Consider the following 14284-nt stretch of genomic DNA (forward strand, 5'->3'; position numbering starts at 1 on the left):
CTAGCTGGGCGAGGTGGCGGGCGCCTGTAGTCCCAGCTACTTGGGAGGCTGAGGCAGGAGAATGGTGCAAACCCAGGAGGCGGAGCTTGCAGTGAGCTGAGATCCGGCCACTGCACTCCAGCCTGGGCGACAGAGCGAGACTCCGTCTCCAAAAAAAATAAATAAATAAATAAATCTCCTGGGCTCAAGCACTCTACCCGCCTCGGCCTCCCAAAGTGCTGAGATTACAGGCAGGAGCCCTGTGGCCAGCCAAATATGACTCTTAACTATTCAACTGAAGCAATATCCTCACCTTTATATTTGTACCAAAATGCAGTCTGGGAAAGAAAAAAATTATTGTAACATAATAGCTATCCTTTATGGTTTTGAATACATTTAGTTATCTCAATATCCTCATTGAAGTTACTGTATTATTAGCTATCATTTTACAAACAGAGGAAAGGAAGAGAAGGAGAAGCTGAGAAACAGCTTGTTGGAAGTGGAGCCAGTATTTGAACTGAGCAAGCCTGACTTCACAGACTACACTCTTGGTCACTAAAATAACTCTCTATGAGATTCCTTTGTGGTTGACTACATTGGATTGCACAAAGCATAGGATAATTAGCTACCTTCTTTTTTGGAATCCATACCAGTTCTTGATGGAGTTGGAAGTGGAGGGGACAAGAGATCAGAAAAGCCGACAAGATACATGCAGCCAATTGCCTTTTAGTATCTTCTTGCCCTGAGACTACATCATTTAGGGAATGGTTCTCTAACTTTAGCAAACATCAGAATCTTGTTGAAACATGCATTGTTGGACCACACACCTGTTTCCGGTAGAGGGTGTCCAGGTTTTTGGCATCTTGAACAAAGAATTGGACAAAATGCACAAACAAAGCAAGGAAATAAGCAACAAAAGCAGAGATTTATTGAAAATAAAAATACACCCCACAGGGTGCGAGCAGGCCCAAGTATAGGGGCTCAAGAGCCCCATTACAGAATTTCGGAGAATTTAAATACCCTCTAGAGGATTCCATTGTTTACTTGATGTATGCCTTATGTGAATGAAGAGGACGCAGTAAAGTTACAAAGTCATTTACTCAGCATATGCCCTGTGAAGAGGATATTTCCTGTCATAGCTGATGTGTGAATTGGCCTTAGGTTCCCTGCCTCTAGACCCTATTTTCCTGTCTCATCTCCCCACTGACAGATGTGATCCTCATAAATCTTTATGGGAGGAGGAGGGACCTATGGTCTTTCTCCTGTAACTGCTACATGCTGGCTTGGGGTGTAGTCCCTACCTACTGGGGATAACGGAACTCTCGCTTTGCTCTGTCTAGTGGAGGCAGGATAGCTTCTTGATGGCCAGGGGTGGTTTCTTCACCTGGAACTGGCTGGAACCTTTGTTGTGTGATCAACTAAAGCTTCATAGTCGCTAGGCAAGAGGAAATGAATTTAATTAAAAGATTTAGATGGGGCGCAGTGGCTCACACCTGTAATCCCAGCACTTTGGGAGGCCAAGGCCGGTGGATCGCCTGAGGTCCGGAGTTCGAGACCAGCCTGACCAACATGGTGAAACCCCGTCTCTACTAAAAATACAAAAATTAGCTGGGCATGGTGGCGCACACACCTGTAATCCCAGCTACTCCAGAGGCTGAGGCAGGAGAATCACTTGAACTCGGGAGACAGAGGTCGTAGTAAGTCAAGATCGTGCCACTGCACTCCGGCCTGAGTGACAGAGTGAGACTCTGTCACGAAAAAATAAAATAAAATAAAAAAGGAGAGATTTGCAGGAAAAAAAAACAAAACCTGGCTTATTCTAGAATCTATGTGTTTCTTTAAAGTCTTAGCACAAGCAACTCCATTTTGATTTGGTTTGATCTACTGGGGCCTAATGTATGAGCTTAGTCCAAAACAATGGCCTCCCAGAATTTTGTTTAAAAAACCCCTTTTGGGGCAGGTTCTCACTTTGGTGAGAGTGTGATCAAAACTTAGGGCCTAGTGCCACTCTCAGTTACCATCATCTTGGGTTTCCAGTCTTAGAGCATCATTTATAGGTTATGTCTTCCTGGTGGTACATATTTTTTCTTTTTGTTTTTTTCTTTTTTGAGACGGAGTCTTGCTCTATCTCCCCAGGCTGGAGTGCAGTGGTGCGATCTTGGCTCACTGCAACCTCTGTCTCTTGGGTTCCCGTGATTCTCCTGCCTCAGTCTCCCAAGTAGCTGGGATTACAGGCGCTCACCACCACGCCCGGGTAATTTTTGTATTTTTAGTAGAGGATGGGGTTTTGCCATGTTGGCCAGGCTGGTCACAAACTCCTGACCTCAGGTAATCCGCCCACCTCGGCCTCACAAAGTGCTGGGATTACAGGCATGAGCCACCACACCCATCCGGTTGCATATTTCTTTCTTTTTTTTTTTTTTTGAGACGGAGTCTCGCTCTGTTGCCCAGGCTGGAGTGCGGTGGCCAGATCTCGGCTCACTGCAAGCTCCGCCTCCCGGATTTACGCCATTCTCCTGCCTCAGCCTCCCGAGTAGCTGGGACTACAGGCGCCGGCCACCTCGCCCGGCTAGTTTTTTTTTTTTTTTTTTTGTATCTTTTAGTAGAGACGGGGTTTCACCGTGTTAGCCAGGATGGTCTCGATCTCCTGACCTCGTGATCCACTCGCCTCGGCCTCCCAAAGTGCTGGGATTACAGGCTTGAGCCACCGCGCCCGGCCTTGCATATTTCTTTTAGTTCCTGTCATTCCAGTTGAAGAGCAATCATATGACACTCTAGAGATGGCTGCAGATGGCTGCAGACAAGCATTTAAAACCTTTGAGAGAATACAGCACCCCAGGGAGACTATTATTATGACCATTGGGAGGATAATAGCAAGAGTTTGAAGTATGCCCCTTACCTGAGGTTCCCATAAACCAAACCTAAAATCAAATTGATCAAACAATGACTTAACTAAGCAGTTTCTTCGTTAATCTGCTACAACTGAATTTTTTTTTTTTTTTTTTTTTGAGATGGAGTCTTGCTCTGTCGCCCAGGCTGGAGTGCAGTGGTGCGACCTCCACTCACTGCAAGCTCCACCTCCCGGGTTGATGGCATTCTCCTGCCTCAGCCTCCCGAGTGGCTGGGACTACAGGCACCCACCACCAAGTCCGGCTGCCCGACTAATTTTTTTTGTATTTTTTTTAGTAGAGATGGGGTTTCACTGTGTTAGCCAGGATGGTCTCAATCTCCTGACCTCGTGATCCGCCCACTTCCACCTCCCAAAGCACTGGGATTACAGGCATAAGCCACCGCGCCCAGCCTACAACTGAATTTCTATAATACTTAATGTTTTCTCCAAAGGCCATGAGTGGAGCAGCTGCACAGATACTTCTCTGTTCAGCTAATTCTATCTAACTTTCACAAGAGAATACAAAGTCTGTTGTATAACTGTAACCTTTACAGTAGAATCTGTGTAGGCTGGGCGCGGTGGCTCAGGCTTGTAATCCCAGCACTTTGGGAGGTGGAGACGGGCAGATTACCTGAGGTCAGGAGTTCAATACCTGTCTGGTCAACATGGTGAAACCCTGTCTGTACTAAAAAAATACAAAATTAGCCGGGTGTGATGGTGCGTGCCTGTAATCCCAGCTGGTCAGGAGGCTGAGGCAGGAGAATCACTTGAATGTGGGAGGCAGAGGTTGCAGTGAGCCGAGATTGTGCCCATTGCACTCCAGCCTGGGCAAAAAGAGCGAAATTCCACTCAGGAAAAAAAAAAAAAAAAAAAAAAAAAAAAAAAAAAAATCTGCTATAGAGCCTATTATGGGGGATACATTTCTAATCATTGCCTTGTTGAAACAGAGTCTTGCTCTGTCACCTAGGCTGGAGTGCAGTGGCGACATCTTCATTCACTGCAACCTCCACCTCCCAGATTCAAGTCATTCTCCTGCTTCAGGCTCCCAAGGAGCTGGGATTACAGGCGCCCACCACCATGCCTGGCTGATTTCCATATTTTTAGTACAGACAGGGTTTCACTACGTTGGCCAGGCTAGGCTGGTCTCAAACTCCTGACCTCAAGTGATACGCCTGCCTCAGCCTCCCAAAGCGCTGGGATTACAGGCAGGAGCCATCATGCTTAGCCTTGGGCCTGCTATTTTTTATCTATCAAAGTATAAAGTTATTCATTTATAAGGATGGCTGTAGACTTCTTCACAAATAAAAGTATACCCCATAAGTGCACATAACAGACCCCTTTCCACTTTTATTGTTCATAGAGGCATAAGCAAGAAAAAAATATTCAGAGTTTCGTGATAGAAGTCTTAATCTGTGAACTTGGGAAAAGTTGTTCACATCAAGGATGGCTTCTTCTTCTGAGGAGAAACTTCCCTAGTTAGTCTTATCCCAAGGGTTCTAAGGATGTACAGCTCCAAGAGTGTGGAGGGACCCTTCTTAGTTGTGAGATTATGAATCCACAGTTCAAGGTTCCAAGGTTTTGTTGTAGTGTGGATGGCAAGAATAGTTTTTCTTTAATGTTCTCAGAAGGTTCAAACCATAAAAAGCTTTCTTTCCTGGTGAAAATACACTGTAGCATAATAATTTACCATTGTAACATCAGCCTTCTTGCATGGGAGAGCTTGTATACCACCAGAAAACATACATTGAAAATAATAATTGAATGAAATCCCTTTATAAAATGTGTAAGGCCGGGCGCGGTGGCTCACGCCTGTAATCCCAGCACTTTGGGAGGCCGAGGTGGGTGGATCATGAGGTTAGGAGATCGAGACCATCCTGGCTAACAAGGTGAAACCCTGTCTCTACTAAAAATACAAAAATTAGCTGGGCATGGTGGTGGGCACCTGTAGTCCCAGCTACTTGGGAGGCTTAGGCAGGAGAATGGCGTGAACCTGGGAGGCCGAGCTTGCAGTGAGCAGAGATTGTGCCACTGCACTCCAGCCTGGGTGACAGAGCAAGACTCCGTCTCAAAAAAAAAAAAAAAAAAATTTTAAAAGGCCCATCAGGTGACCAAATATACCTGAAACTTTGTTTTTTCCCTGAATGTGGGATCACACATTTTTTAGTAACTTATAAACTATTTTAGTAACTTATAAGTCACAACACCAATGTATTCAATTTGGATCATTTTATCTTTTCCATGAGTTATACAATGCAGAACTATTAATAATAAAAGCATTAAGGACTCAGGAATGACAAGGTGTCCATCCTGGTTCTCCATGAATCCATGCTTAATTAACATTAGACTTATATCTTCTTGAATACTAGTAGTTTTTCCAAATTAGGTGCATAGCACTGATAACTGATCATGGGTGATTTGACTTAGACCATGGAGTTTATTTAAACTGTTTGTTTGTTTGTTTGTTTTCAAGACAGAGTCTTGCTCTGTTGCCCAGGCTGGAGTGCAGTGGTGTGATCTCAGCTCACTGCAACCTCCGCCTCCTGAGTTCAAGCAATTCTCCTGCCTCAGGCTCCCGAATAGCTGGGATTACAAGCCCGCACCACCATGCCCAGCTAATTTTTGTATTTTAGTAGAGACGGGCTTTCACCACATTGGTCAGGCTGGTCTCGAACTGCTGACCTTGTGATCCACCTGCCTCAGCCTCGCAAAGTGCTGGGATTACAGGTATGAGCCACTGCACCCAGCCTAAATTGTATATTTAAACAATTTTAGTATCAGCTGGTTTAACATGAAAATCTGACAAAGTATTTCCTTAGTATTTAATTAATTTTTTTGTTCTACTTGGGTTAGTAGATTTATGCAAGGAAATTTGGTTATTTCTGTGGTTTACAATAACTTAACATAATAACCATAATTATAATGGATAGCATATACTTAGACATTAGAATTTTAGAAATCCCACACATATTGAATATACTTAATATCAGTCCTCTGAGCCCAAGCCATGCCATTGCATCCCCTGTGACTTGCACATATATTGCCCAGATGGCCTGAAGTAACTGAAGAATCACAAAATAAGTGAAAATGCCCTGCCCCTGCCTTAACTGATGACATTCCACCACAAAAGAAGTGAAAATGGCCGGTCCTTGCCTTAAGTGATGACATTACCTTGTGAAATTCCTTTTCCTGGTTCATCCTGGCTCAAAAAGCTCCCCCACTGAGCACCTTGTGACCCCAACTCCTGCCTGCCAGAGAACAACCCCCCTTTGACTGTAATTTTCCTTTACCTACCCAAATCCTATAAAACGGCCCCACCCCTATCTCCCTTCGCTGACTCTTTTTGGACTTAGTCTGCCTGCACTGAGGTGATTAAAAAGCTTTATTGCTCACACAAAGCCTGTTTGGTGGTCTTTTCACACGGATACGCATGACATTTTGGTGCCTTGACTTGGATCGGGGGACCTCACTTGGGAAATCAATCCTCTGTCCTGCTCTTTGCTCCGTGAGAAAGATCCACCTAGGACGTCTGGTCCTCAGACCAACCAGCCCAAGGAACATCTCACCAATCTTAAATCCGGTAAGCGGCCTCTTTTTACTGTCTTCTCCAACCTCTCTCACTATCCCTCAACCTCTTTCTCCTTTCAGTCTTGACGCCACACTTCAATCTTTCCCTTCTCTTAATTTCAGTTCCTTTCCTTTTCTGGTAGAGATAAAGGAGATATATTTTATCCGTGGACTAGACTCAGGAAGACAGTCTTCCCTTGGTGTTTAATCATGCGAGGATGCCCACCTGATTATTCACTCACGTTTCAGAGGTGTCTTCCCACGCAGGGAAGCCTGCCTTGGTCCTTCACCCTTAGTGGCAAGTACTGCTTTTCTGGGTGGGGACAAGCACCCCCAACCCCTTCTCTCCCTGTCTCTACCCCTCCTCTGCTTTTCTGGTGCGGGGCAAGAACCCCCAACCCCTTCTCTGCTTTTCTGGGGGGCAAGAACCCCCCGAACCCTTATCTCCATGCCTCGACCCCTTATCTCCACGTCTCAACCCCTTTCCCGCTTTTCTGGAGGGCAAGAACCCCCCAACCCCTTCTCTCCGTGTCTCTACTCTCTCTTTTCTCTGGACTTGCCTCCTTCACTATAGGCAACTTTCCACCCTCCATTCCTCCCTCTTCTCCCTTAGCCTGTGTTCTCACACCTGACCTAAAATCTAAAAGCCTTATTTTCTTCTACAATGCCGCTTGACCCCAAAACAAACTCGACAGTACTTCCAAATAGCCAGAAAACGGCACTTTCTCGATTTTCCATCCTGCAAGATCTAAATAATTATTGTCGTAAAATGGGCAAACGGTCTGAGGTACCTGATGTCCAGGAATTCTTTTATACATCAGTCCCTCCCTAGTCTCTGTTCCCAATGCAACTCGTCCCAAATCTTCCTTCTTTCCCTCCCGCCTGTCGCCTCAGTCCCAACCACAGGCGTCGCTGAGTCTTTCTAATCTTCCTTTTCCACAGACCCATCTGACCTCTCCCCTCCTCACCAGGCCGAGCTAGGTCCCAATTTTTCCTCAGCCTCCGCTCCCCCACCCTATAATCCTTTTATCCCCTCCCCTCCTCACACCAGGTCTAGCTTACAGTTTAGTTCAGCAACTAGCTCTTCCCCACCTGCCCAACAATTTCCTCTTAGAGAAGTGGCTGGAGCTGAAGGCATAGTCAGGGTACATGCTCCTTTTTCTTTATCTGACCTCTCCCAAATCAGTTAGTGTTTAGGCTCTTTTTCAAGTATGAAAAAACCAGCCCAGTTCATGGCTTGTTTGGCAGCAACGCTGAGATGCTTTACCTAAAAGGTCAAAAGGCCATCTTATTCTCAATATACATTTTATTACCCAATCTGCTCCCGAAATTAAATAAAACCCCCAAAATTAAATTCCAGCCCTCAAACTGCACAACAGGACTTAATTAACCTTGCCTCCAAAGTGTACAATAATAAAATAGAGGCAGCCAAGTAGCAATGTATTTCTGAGTTGCAATTCCTTGCCTCCACTGTGAGAGAAACCCCAGCCACATCTCCAGCACACAAGAACTCCAAACGCCTGAACCACAGCAGCCAGGCTTTCCTCCAGTACCGCCTCCCCCAGGAGCTTGCTACAAGTGCCGGAAATCTGGCCACTAGGCCAAAGGATGTCCGCAGCCCAGGATTCCTCCTAAGCCATGTCCCATCTGTGCAGGACCCCACTGAAAATCAGACTATTCAACTCACCTGGCAGTCACTTCCAGCGCCCCTGGAACTCTGGCCCAAGGCTCTCTGATTGACTCCTTCCCAGATCTTCTCGGCTTAGCAGCTGAAGACTGACACTGCCGAGCGCCTCAGAAGCCTACAGGACCATCACAGACACTCTAGGTAACTCTCACAGTGGAAGGCAAGTCCGTCCCCTTCTTAATCAATAGGGAGGCTACCCACTCCACATTACCTTCTTTTCAAAGGCCCGTTTCCCTTGCCTCCATAACTATTGTGGGTATTGATGGCCGGGTTTCTAAACCTCTTAAAACTCCCCAATTCTGGTGCCAACTTTGACAACATTCTTTAATGTACTCCTTTTTAGTTATCCCCACCTGCCCAGTTCCCTTATTAGGCCAAGATATTTTAACTAAATTATCTGCTTCCCTGACTATTCCTGGGCTACAGACACACCTCATTGCCGCCTTTTCCCCCAGTTCAAAGTCTCCTTTGCATCCTCTCCTTGTATCTCCCCACCTTAACCCACAAGTACAGGATATCTCTACTCCCTCGCTGGCGACCGATCATGCACCCCTTACCATCTCATTAAAACTTAATCACCCTTACCCTGCTCAACACCAATATCCCATCCCACAGCACACTTTAAAAGGATTAAAGCCTGTTATCCCTCACCTGTTACAGCATAGCCTTTTAAAGCCTATAAACTCTCCTTACAATTCCCCCAATTTACCTGTGCTAAAACCAGTCAAGCCTTACAAGTTAGTTCAGGATCTGCGCCTTATTAACCAAATTGTTTTGCCTATCCACCCTATGGTGCCAAACCCATCCTCAATACCTCCCTCCACAACCCATTATTCTGTTCCGGATCGCAAACATGCTTTCTTTACTGTTCCTTTCCACCCTTCATCCCAGCCTCTCTTCGCTTTCACTTGGACTGACCCTGACACCCATCAGGCTCAGCAAATTACCTAGGCTGTACTGCCGCAAGGCTTCACAGACAGCCCCCATTACTTCAGTCAAGCCCAAATTTCTTCCTCATCTGTTACCTATCTCGGCATAATTCTCATAAAAACACACATGCTCTCCCTGCTGATTGTGTCCGGCTAATCTCCCAAACCCCAATCCCTTCTACAAAACAACAACTCCTTTCCTTCCTAGGCATGGTTAGTGCAGTCAGAATTCTTACAAAAGAGCCAGAACTGCATCCTGTAGCCTTTCTGTCCAAACAACTTGACCTTACTGTTTTAGCCTAGCCTTCATGTCTGCGTGCAGCGGCTGCCGCTGTCTTAATACTTTCAGAGGCCCTAAAAATCACAAACTATGCTCAACTCACTCTCTGCAGTTCTCATAACTTTCAAAATCTATTTTCCTCGCCCCACCATCGCTCAAAACAACTCTTACGCTGATAAGGTAGCTAAAAAAGCAGCCATCAAAAGGCATCAGATCCCATCGCTCAGGACAATGCTTATGCTGATAAGTTAGCTAAAAAAGGCAGCTAGCGTTCCAACTTCTAACCCTCACAGCAGTTTTCCTCCTTCACATCGGCCACTCCCACCTATTCCCCCACTGAAACTTCCACCTATCAATCTCTTCCCACACAAGGCAAATGGTTATTAGACCAAGGAAAGTATCTCCTTCCAGCCTCACAGGCCCATTCTATTCTGTCGTCATTTCATAACCTCTTCCATCTAGTTTACAAGCCGTTAGTCTGTCTCTTAGAACCTCTCATTTCCTTTCCATCCTAGAAATCTATCCTTAAGGAAATCACTTCTCAGTGTTCCATCTGCTATTCTACTACTCCTCAGAAATGTCTCAGGCCCTCTCCCTTCCCTACACATCAGGCTCAGGGATTTGCCCCCGCCCAGGACGGGCAAATTGGCTTTACTCACATGCCTCAAGTCAGGAAAATAAAATACCTCTTGGTCTAGGTAGACACTTTCACTGGATAGGTAAAGGCCTTTCCTACAGGATCTGAGAAGGCCACCATGGTCATTTCTTCCCTTCTGTCAGACATAATTCCTCGGTTTGGCCTTCCCACCTCTATACAGTCTGATAATGGACCAGCCTTTACTAGTCAAATCACTCAAGCAGTTTTTCAGGCTCTTGGTATTCAGTCAAAGCTTCATACCGCTTACGGTCCTCAATGTTCAAGAAAGGTAGAACGGACTAATGGTCTTTTAAAAACACACCTCACCAAGCTCAGCCACCAACTTAAAAAGGACTGGATTATACTTTTACCACTTGCCCTCTCAGAATTCAGGCCTGTACTCAGAATGCTACAAGGTACAGCCCATTTAAGCTCCTGTATAGATGGTCCTTTTTATTAAGCCCCAGTCTCATTCCGGACACCAGACCAACTTGGACTGTGACCCAAAAACCTTGTCATCCCTACTATCTTCTGTCTAATCATACTCCTATTCACCATTCTCAACTACTCATAAATGCTCTGCTCTTGTTTATACTGCTGGTTTACACTGTTTCTCCAAGCCATCACAGCTGATATCTCCTAGTGCTATCCCCAAACCGCTACTCTTAACTCCCTCTTAAATGTTAAAAGTCTAGTGTGCTCCATTAATTGCTGTGGGCCCGACAAAGGTATCTTAGGAATTTCAGATAAATGGAACAAATGATGGCTTGCTAGAAATTCATAGGAAACAAAATACCTATCCACAGAACCAAATTAGAGCCTTAACTATATTTTTTAAAAAGTTGTCGAACTGCTGATGCATTTCTCTATACTTCTTACTTTACTTTAATCAAGACTAAGAGCTTTAACTGTGAAAATGTTAATTAGCCAAATGTCTCCAATTCTCTATTAGGTTTTAAAGAACATTTTATTATATAAACGTTTCCCATAGTTTTCTTCCCTACTTAATGATTCCTTACTACATTGTTTCATAAATAACCTTTTCACATCTGTAATTTGAACTAACTTTTGAATAACTTCTGAATTAGACAAAATTATTCTTTTTCTCACTAATAACCCTTTCTGGCACATTTTGTAAATAGAATTATGTGTTAAGGAGAATTCTCATCCTTGGTAAGTTAAAACTTTTGTGAGACCCTAAAAAGCAAGAAATCCTGAACTATCAGATACAGGCATTTATATATAAGAACAATTCCACAATTTTAGAAACGTATTTCCCCATACCACAACCTTTTCTTTTTTTGAGATGGAGTCTCGCTCTGTTGCCCAGCCTGGAGTGCAGTGGGCAATCTCAGCTCACTGCAAGCTCCGCCTCCCAGGTTCACACCATTCTCCTGTCTCAGCCTCCGGAGTAGCTGGGACTACAGGCGCCCACCACCACACCCGGCTAATTTTTTTGTGTTTTTAGTAGAGACGGGGTTTCACCATGTTAATGAGGACAGTTTTGATCTCCTGACCTCGTGATCCACCCACCTAGGCCTCCCAAATTGTTGGGATTACAGGCCTGAGCCACCACGCCCGTCCACAACCCTTTCATAATTGGAAATGACCTAGATATTAAATGAGCATCAGAAATAACTCTAAGATTTTAATTTACGCAAAAAGTTTACCTATAACATTTATTCCATTCACTGTACTCAATTCTTTCATCTTTTTTTTTTGAGATGGAGTCTCACTCTGTTGCCAGGCTGGAGGGCAGTGGTGCCATCTCGGCTCACTGCAACCTCCGCCTCTCAGGTTCAAGCTATTCTCCTATCTCAGCCTCCCAAGTAGCTGGGACTACAGATGCACGCCACCACACCCAGCTAATTTTTTTGTATTTTTAGTAGAGATGGGATTTCACCATGTTGACCAGGATGGTCCCAATCTTTTGGCCTCGTGATCTGCCCCCTTCGGCCTCCCAAAGTACTGGGATTACAGGCATAAACCACTGTGCCCAGCCAATTCTTTCACTTTTAACAAGGAAGTCAGGAGATATCAATTAACATGTAAAATGAACATTGGTTAGGTCAGAAAGGCAGGGGATGGGGCTTGGGGCTTCCAGGTCACAAGTAGGTGTGAAAGGAACGGTTGCATTCTTCTGAGTTTCTGATTAGCCTTTCCAAAGGAGGCAATTAGATATGCATTTATCTCAGTGAAATTGAACAGAATATGAGGCAGGCTTTCCCCAAGCAGCTCCCAACCCAAATCTTCACTTCAGCCTAGTAATTTTTGGGGGTCCCAAGATATTTTCCTTTTATAAATTACTCTCATTCATCAAAAGAAAGCACACAAACCAAGATTATTTTGTTTTGGCTGGGTTTATAGTTTTATAACCTTCCATACCAAACACTGACATCTCAAAATATCTAGCAAAGACAAACATTACCTTCAGACAAAATGTATGCTGGTAATTCTGAAGGCATTTTGTTTTTATTCCACCAATAATTTTAAAGTTGGCTTATATACACCATGGAATACTATGCAGCCATATAAAAGGATGAGTTCATGTGCTTTGCAGGGACATGGATGAAGCTGGAAACCATCATTCTCAGGAAACTATCGCAAGGACAGAAAACCGAACACTGCATGTTCTCTCTCATGGGTGGGAATTGAACAATGAGAACAACTGGACACAGGGTGGGAAATATTACACACTGGGGCCTGTCATGGGGTGGAGGAAAGGGGGAGGGATAGCATTAGGAGATATATCTAATGTAAATGATGAGTTAATGGGTGCAGCACACCAACATGGCACATGTATACATATGTAACAAACCTGCACATTGTGCACATGTACCCTAGAACTTTAAGTATATATATATATAAAAGCTAGCTGGTTTAGTTAAGTTATACTTAAGTCATGTGAACTTTAAAATTGCTTAGGCTTATTTACTTAATTTATGAGTGCTCTTTTACTTATAAGCCAATTTTGGTAGATACATCATATAACAATAAGTGTACATACAAATAAACACATCTAAACATGTATATGTACACACAAATGAAGATCCAATAGCTTGGAATCTTAGACATGAGCTATCAGGCCTGTTGTCATGCCTGTAAGCCCAGCACTTTGGGAGGCTGAGACAGGTGGATCTCCTGAGGTCAGGAGTTTGAGACCAGCCTGACCAATATGGCGAAACCCCGTCTCTACTAAAAATACAAAAATTAGGCAGGGCGCAGTGGCTCATGCCTGTAATCCCAGCACTTTGGGAGGCCAAGGCGGGTGAATCACGAGGTCAGGATATCGAGACCATCCTGGCTAACACGGTGAAACCCCGTCTCTACTAAAAATACAAAAAAATTAGCTGGGCGTGGTGGCGGGCGCCTGGAGTCCCAGCTACTCTGGAGGCTGAGGCAGGAGAATGACGTGAAACTGGAAGACGGAGCTTACAGTGAGCCGAGATCGCGCCACTGCACTCCAGCCTGGGAGACTGAGCAAGACTCCATCTCAAAAAACAAAAAACAAACAAAAAGAAATTAGTTGGGCATGGTGGCATGCATCTGTAGTCCCAGCTACTCGGGAGGCTGAGATAGGAGAGTAGCTTGAACCTGGGAGGTGGAGGTTGCAGTGAGCTGAGATCAAGCCACTACACTCCAGCCAGGGTGACAGAGTGAGAGTCCATCTCAAAAAATATATGTATAAATAAATAAAAATAAAAATAGGGTCACTATGCTAGTTTTAATTATTTCAGTTTAATTTTTATTGGATTTAACAGAAATAAGAAGAAAAGCTGAATAAATTGCTAAACCTCAAAAGAAAGTTTTTCACCACAAGAAATATTAGTTCTTACAAGTTTCCTATAAAGTTAAGGAAAAAGGGATTTTGATAATACTAGTTGTTGTAAATAAGTGATTCAATTTTAAAATATAAATTCACCCCCTGCTGTGAAAGATGCTGAAATCGGCACTCTCAAACTTCTACCTCTTGATTTAATTATATTTGCATTATCATAAAGTCAGTGTGCAGGTTAAACAGTTGATTAGATATAGTGCAAGAGAAAATTCATGAACAGAAGATAGATCTGAGGAAATTACCTAGAATGTAGCACAAAATGTAAAAATCTAGAGAATATGAGAAAAGACATGAAATAGAATGAGAAGGTCTGACACGCATAGTATCAAATAGAGATTCCTGAAAGAAAGATAAAAGTTGGGAAGGGTTCTGTTGTTGGGAAGGGTTCTGTTATGGACTAAATTTTTGTATCTCCCAATTTATATGTTGAAATCCTTACTCCCAATGTGATGGTATTAGCCTAAAGTCTTCAGTAACCTT

The sequence above is a fragment of the Rhinopithecus roxellana genome, chromosome 3 (genome assembly GCF_007565055.1).
Source record: "Rhinopithecus roxellana isolate Shanxi Qingling chromosome 3, ASM756505v1, whole genome shotgun sequence".
NCBI lineage: Eukaryota > Metazoa > Chordata > Mammalia > Primates > Cercopithecidae > Rhinopithecus > Rhinopithecus roxellana.